We start from the raw sequence: 6,310 nt of genomic DNA on the forward strand, positions 1-6,310 counted from the left end.
TGCGTCGGAATCCATCCAATCCTTTAAATCATGTTTAAAAACCCACCTGTTTAAGCTTGCTTTCCAAACAACTTAGTTTTTAACTTTTCCCAGGTTCATGCTTGTTGCCACGTCGCCATCTTATAACTGTATTTTCTTTTGCTGATAATTGTATTTTCCTGCTCCTTTACTGTTGTAACCCCGCAAATGCGGCTCGTCTGTGAAGCACTTTGATGTACCTGAGACTTTTAAATGTGCTATTGAAATAAAATTGAAACTGAAACTGAAACTATTTAAATTTACAGCTTTTTCCTTTTAAACAAACTTAAAGTGAAACAACACAAAACACTGCAAACCACAACACAATTAAATATAAATTAAAATATGAGAACACAAAGTAGATGCATATTCTCTGTCATGTGGGCCTGCATGAATAAACTTTCTTAATCCTTTATCATCCGCAACTGAAAATAGTTGTGGATGATTACTATACCTTTCTAATGTGGCGTTGTTGTCCCTGGCTCTCTTTCTCTGTCTCTCCTGCCCGCTCTGTTCCTGTGCTACTTCGAGTGTAACTACCGCCCCTCCCCCCTTCTTCCCAGCGCAAAGCACAAGGCTGGCGTGTGAAGTGAAGCGGAAAAAAGTGCGAGAGAGAGGGTGAGAGAAAGAAAAAAAAAACAACCAAAGCCTGCGATAAGGAGCCAGCTCGCGTCGTTCACGTCACAGATCCGGCTCTAAGGATACGTTCACACTGCAGGCGAAAGCGCATCAAATCCAATTTTTTTGACCCTATGCGACCCATATCCGATCATGGTATGACAGTGTGAACCGCACAAATCCGATATTTTCAAATCCGATCTGGGTCACTTTCGTATGTGGTACTGAATCCGATACATATCCGATGTTTTAGAAAGCGACTGCTGTTTGAACGGTCATGTCGCATTAAATCCGTCTTTTACGTCACTGACACAAGGCAGACGCCAATTATCATTAAAGTTTACTGGAAGCCCACACACACGGAGCAGTACCTCCTCTTTTACTCCCACCACTCTCTTTAACACAAACTTGGCATAATCAGGACCTGACAACACCAGGCAGAAAATGTTCCCTCTAAGCCTGAAGGGAAAAAAAGGAACACACACGTACGAGAAGCTCTTAAAACATGCGGTTATCCTAACTGGGCTTTCATCAAGTCAGCGAAGATGCACAGAAAAGAAGCTCAGTTTTGAGATCCCTTCCCCTTCATGCCCCAGGATGTGAGTGGGCCTTAACGCCCACTCACATCCTGGGGCATGAAGAAGCTTCTTGGATGAGAGGTGAAACATCTTCAAGCAACTCAAAGAAGTCCAGACGCTTTCCCCAAGCTCCTTAGACAGCCCTACAACAACCAGAGCATTCAGGAACTCAGGGCAAACCTCATTTGTCGCCCTGACAACAAGGAATTGCCTCAGGGACCTCACTCCTGATGATGAACAAGTCGTCCCAAGAGTCCCTTTCCTCTACAGAAAACGTGTCAGTGGGCTTAAGGACGTTCTTGTAGGACGTCCAGGTGGTGAAAGTATTCCTTTCACCACCTGACAATGTACTCAGTCATAGTCAGCAGTGCTCCACCCTCACTATACACAGTGCAGGTAGAGCACTGCTTTCCCCTCCATAGTTCACTGACGGTTTTCCAGAATCTCTTTGAGGAAGTTCGAAAGTCTTTTTCCATGGCCACTCCGAACTCTTCTCACACCTGAGTTTTTGCTTTAACCACTACCCAAGACACATTATACTTGGCCTGTTGGTCCCTATCAGCTGCCTCTAAAGTGCCACAGGCTAACAAAGTCCAAAAGGACTCCTTCTTCAGCCTGATGGTTCCCTTCACTTCCGCTGTCCATCATCTGGTTTGGGGGTGACCACCACAACAGGCACCAGCCACATTGTGGCTGCAGCTCAGTGCAGCAGCTTCAGGAATGGAAGTGCTGAACGCAGCCCATTCCAACTTAATGTCCCCAGTCTCCCTCGGAATGCTGTTAGTGAGAGTGATAATTTGAGATTGTTATTTGTGCTTAGAAACATATAATAATTTATGCTTAGAGATATATAATCATTTGTATGCTGATAAAATATCTTATCCTTATTAGGTCTGATAAGATTCTGCGTGCACTCTGTGCACCATGAGATGGGAGGAAGACTTCACACCTTTAAACATGCATTTGAGACACGACCTTTTGCAAGTTCCTGTTTATATAGTTAAGAAAGATGATCACTTCTGCTCTTTTATCATACCTCATACATACATTAAGGTCATTGAAAGGTCACATCCTGTTTGGTAAAACCGGAAAGGTTGATAAGGAAACTATGCCTATGTATCTCCATTGTATCTGCCTTACAACAGAGGAGGGCTTTAATGCCCAAACCCACTATGGTACTACTGGGAGGCGCAGCTGAGAACATTAATGTTTTACTATTCAGAAGAGAATGTGCCACTGTGGAGGGAGATGGAAGGGTATGCTCTGAAGTTGCCGTTTCCCATTTACCTGTACTCGGCTAATCTTAAGAAACTCAAAAGAAACACCAAGAATCCCATGGTCAAAAATATGATTGCGGTGGGGCATCAAGTTAAGACTCACCTCAATGAAGTTGATTCACTCTAAGTATTCAGCCCGATATGGGGAAACTATCATTTTACGGGGTGAAGGGGGATTTAAAATATGGGCTGAAAAAGGGTTACTAAAGAAGGTAGATCTTTACAATCCGGATAATAAACACTTATTGTCCTTTGATGAAATTGTTGTCAAGCATGATATAGCTTGCAGCCCGTTCTTTAGATATTTACAGCTGAGAGATTTTATTGGAACACAGCAAAACCAGCCTTTCTCCATTCATGGCATATCAACACTTGAATAAATGATGGTGAAAGATTTCCAGGGAGTTCTGGAGAGAGGACTTACAGGAGAACATCTCCATTGAAAAGTGGGAGAGGGCTTGTACCAGGGTACAATCACAATCAGTGAACACTCGTTTCAATCTCTTGTAGTACAACTGGTTAATGCATACATATATATAACTCCAGTCAAACTTAACGCTTTCTACAGTACCATCCCAGATGTTTGTATAAAGTGCGACGAGGAAAAGGGCACACTTTTCCATTGTTTGTGGCAGTGTGCTGAAAATAGGAAATTCTGGGAAGAAGTGAAACAATGCACTGAAGAAATATTAGAAATAAAAATGCATTTAGAACCAAAACGTTTTCTGCTGGGCATCTATCCAGCTAATTGTAGTATAACGAGGAAACATCGTTTATATTTAGACATTGGGTTGCTGATGGCTAAGAGAGTGATTGCCATTGCTTGAAAAGAGGTGGATAGACCGAGGAGAAGTAAATGGATTTCAGAGTTAACATCTACTCTGCCCTTAGAAAAGATTACCCATGCAATCAGGGATAAGCAACGATGCTTTGATAGCATCTGGGGCCCCTTCAAAAAACTTCTTTACTAATAAAGACTTGCCACATTTGGTGTAAATTTTGGGGGGAGGATTCATAAGTGGCCCTCTGCAGTCCATTTGGGAATATGTTTATTGCTAGACATTGAACAACTACTTTCTAATTTACATACAACATATACCTGCGAGTGTGCACAATGTATGGTGGGAGTTGCACACAGTTATTCCCACCTTTTCCCTTTTTTGGTTTTGTTTTTTGTTTGTTTGTTTGTTTTTTGTTGTTTGTTTTTTTTCCTTTCCTTTATGGTGTTATGTGTATAAAGGTAGTATGTGTAGCTTGAAATGTATGTAAGTTTAGCTACTCATTTTATTACGCTTCGTAGATGTGTACAGTGCTATGTTCAAAATAAATGAAGACAGTATGGGAAAAAAAAGCTCAATAAAAGAAGCAGTACTTGTAACTTGGTCTTCAAGCCGGACCCTTAAATCAACATTCACCGAGGAGGAAATGACAGGTCGTGAAAACCCCTGGTTCTCCCCAGAGCTGGCAGATATTATTCATGAGCGTAACCTGCCTTGGGCCAAAGCTAGGAAAACAGGCTCCCCCACTGATTGGCTTCTTTTAAGACAACTAAGAAACAAATGTACTTCCTCTATTAAGAAAGGTAAATCAGAATATTATCTGTCTGTCACCACTGAGAACCTAAATAATCGACATAAGTTCTGGAAAACCAGTAACTCTCTTTCAGTTAGTAAAAGCTCCCATGCTCTACCCACCTATGTTTTTCAGGATTCTGTTCCTGTTTATGATAGAAAGGAGATTATGAATTGCTTTAAGAAGCACTTTATATCTTCTGGCTCTTTGTTTGACTCTCTGAACGCAGTCTCTGTAAAATCTGGCACAAACCTTCCGGTGTACACTGGTCAACCATTTAACTTTAACTGTGCATGAGGTCTGTAAAGCGCTTAAAGTTTTAGATCATAGAAAATCTCCAGGGCGAGACTTACTAGATCCTTACTTTTTGAAACTGACAGCTGATCTTGTGGCAGAGCCTCTCACAACACTTTTCAACCTCACACTTGATTACGAATGAAATTCGTATCCAGCTTTTGTTGTTCCTCTATTAAAAGGGGGCGAGCAAGCGGTGTTAACTAATTATAGACCAATATCTAATCCAGTGGTTCCCAAACTTTTTTTGCCAGGCCCCCCTTTTTTACAAGAAAAATGTTCGCTGTATCCCACTGTAACTTTACTGCATAAAGAGCTAACATGTCCAAAATGTCAGGAGTAGTTAGTCATTACAAGAAGTGTTTGTGAACTAAAAATCAAGAATGTGGGATACTGTTTGTCCGTGATTTGGAGAGCCCAGCGCTGCTCCCGATGCAGGGAAACTAATTTTGCAGGTGAAGCCAAAGGGAAGATATGCTTCACCATATTTTCCTGTCTTTGGCTTGGAAGGAAGTTGGTTTGGAAACGTATTTGGCGATGCTTCAGCTCCTGCTTTGCGTTTGTGTGGGAGCCCCGTCAAAAACCTGTCCACAGTGTCCAAGCGCTCTTTTTTTTTTTTTTTTCTTTCCATACCGCACCCCCCCTGCAATGGCTCTGCGCCCCCCCTAGGGGGCGGGCCCCACACTTTGGGAACCTCTGATCTAATCTATCTGTGCTGGTCAAAGTTCTTGAAGCTCTCGTGTGCGAGCAGTTAAAGGAGTTTTTATACACCAATGCCATTTTATCTGAATATTAATCAGGCTTTAGAAAAAATCACAGTACTATCACAGCTGCAATGAGAATAGTAAATGATATTACTATTACACTTGATAAGAAACAACACTGTTCATCCCTTTTATTGATTTGTCAAAAGCATTTGACACTGTTGATCATTGTATTTTAAAACTTAGACTCTTCCAGTCAGGACTCTCTGAGAGAGCAGTGGCATGGTTCTCAAACTACCTCAGTAATAGGTCTCAGTGCATAAAATCTGACAGTCTCTGTTCTGACTTTGTTACAGTGCACAACGGAGTGCTACAGGGCTCTGTATTAGGTCCCCATCTATTTATCATTTACATAAACAATCTTGGTCTAAATGTGCCAGATGCAAACTTGCACTTCTATGCTGATGATAGTTATTTACGGCTGTGGTTCAACTCTTGTCCAAGCCACAAGAGTTTATTATATTATTTATCATTTCTAGTCTTTGGTTTCTTTGTTGAAGTTTTGTCTGATGGTGTATGTCTCTGTGTTATCCTTAGTTGCTGTCTCCCCTGTCGGCTATATCCCCGTGTCTGTCTGCCCTGTTCCCACCTCTCTGTTCCCTCTGTAGTGCTTGCCTGTGAGTCTGTGTCTGTAAGTTCAGTCTGTGTTACTTCCTGTTTTACTTTGAAGGTCCGGGTCTTATGTGAATGTGTCCTGCTTTGCTTCCTTGTCTCGTTAGCCCTGATTTGCCCCAGCTGTGTTTCCCTCCTGTCTCCCATTTCCTGATTACTTCCCAGTGTACTTAAACCCTGTGTTTCTTTGAGTCAGTGTCGCGTCGTCCCCCATGCTGTGTGGATCTCCCTGTGTTTCCCGTGAGTTTATGTTGTTTCCCAGTTTAGTTTAGTTTGCTTTGCTTTGTACGCTTGTTTCCCTGTGCCAGCAAATAAAGCTGAGTATTTTGAGTTCATCCCTTGAGTCTGAGTCTGCACTTTGGGTCCACCACTCCTGCTTGCCTGCCTGCCACACAGCCAACCTTAACAACTTCAGCTTAAACTTGTTTTCAATGCAGACAAAACAAAGCTCATGCTGTTTTCTAAATCAAGGAATTCGGCCCAAATAATCCCATCAGTAACCACTCTTGAAGGTAATAAAATAGAGTTGGTTCACACGTATAAATATCTGGGAATCTTGATTGATGACTCGGTCACC

Source organism: Oreochromis aureus, linkage group 3 (assembly GCF_013358895.1).
Source record: "Oreochromis aureus strain Israel breed Guangdong linkage group 3, ZZ_aureus, whole genome shotgun sequence".
In the NCBI taxonomy this organism is placed as follows: Eukaryota; Metazoa; Chordata; class Actinopteri; order Cichliformes; family Cichlidae; genus Oreochromis; species Oreochromis aureus.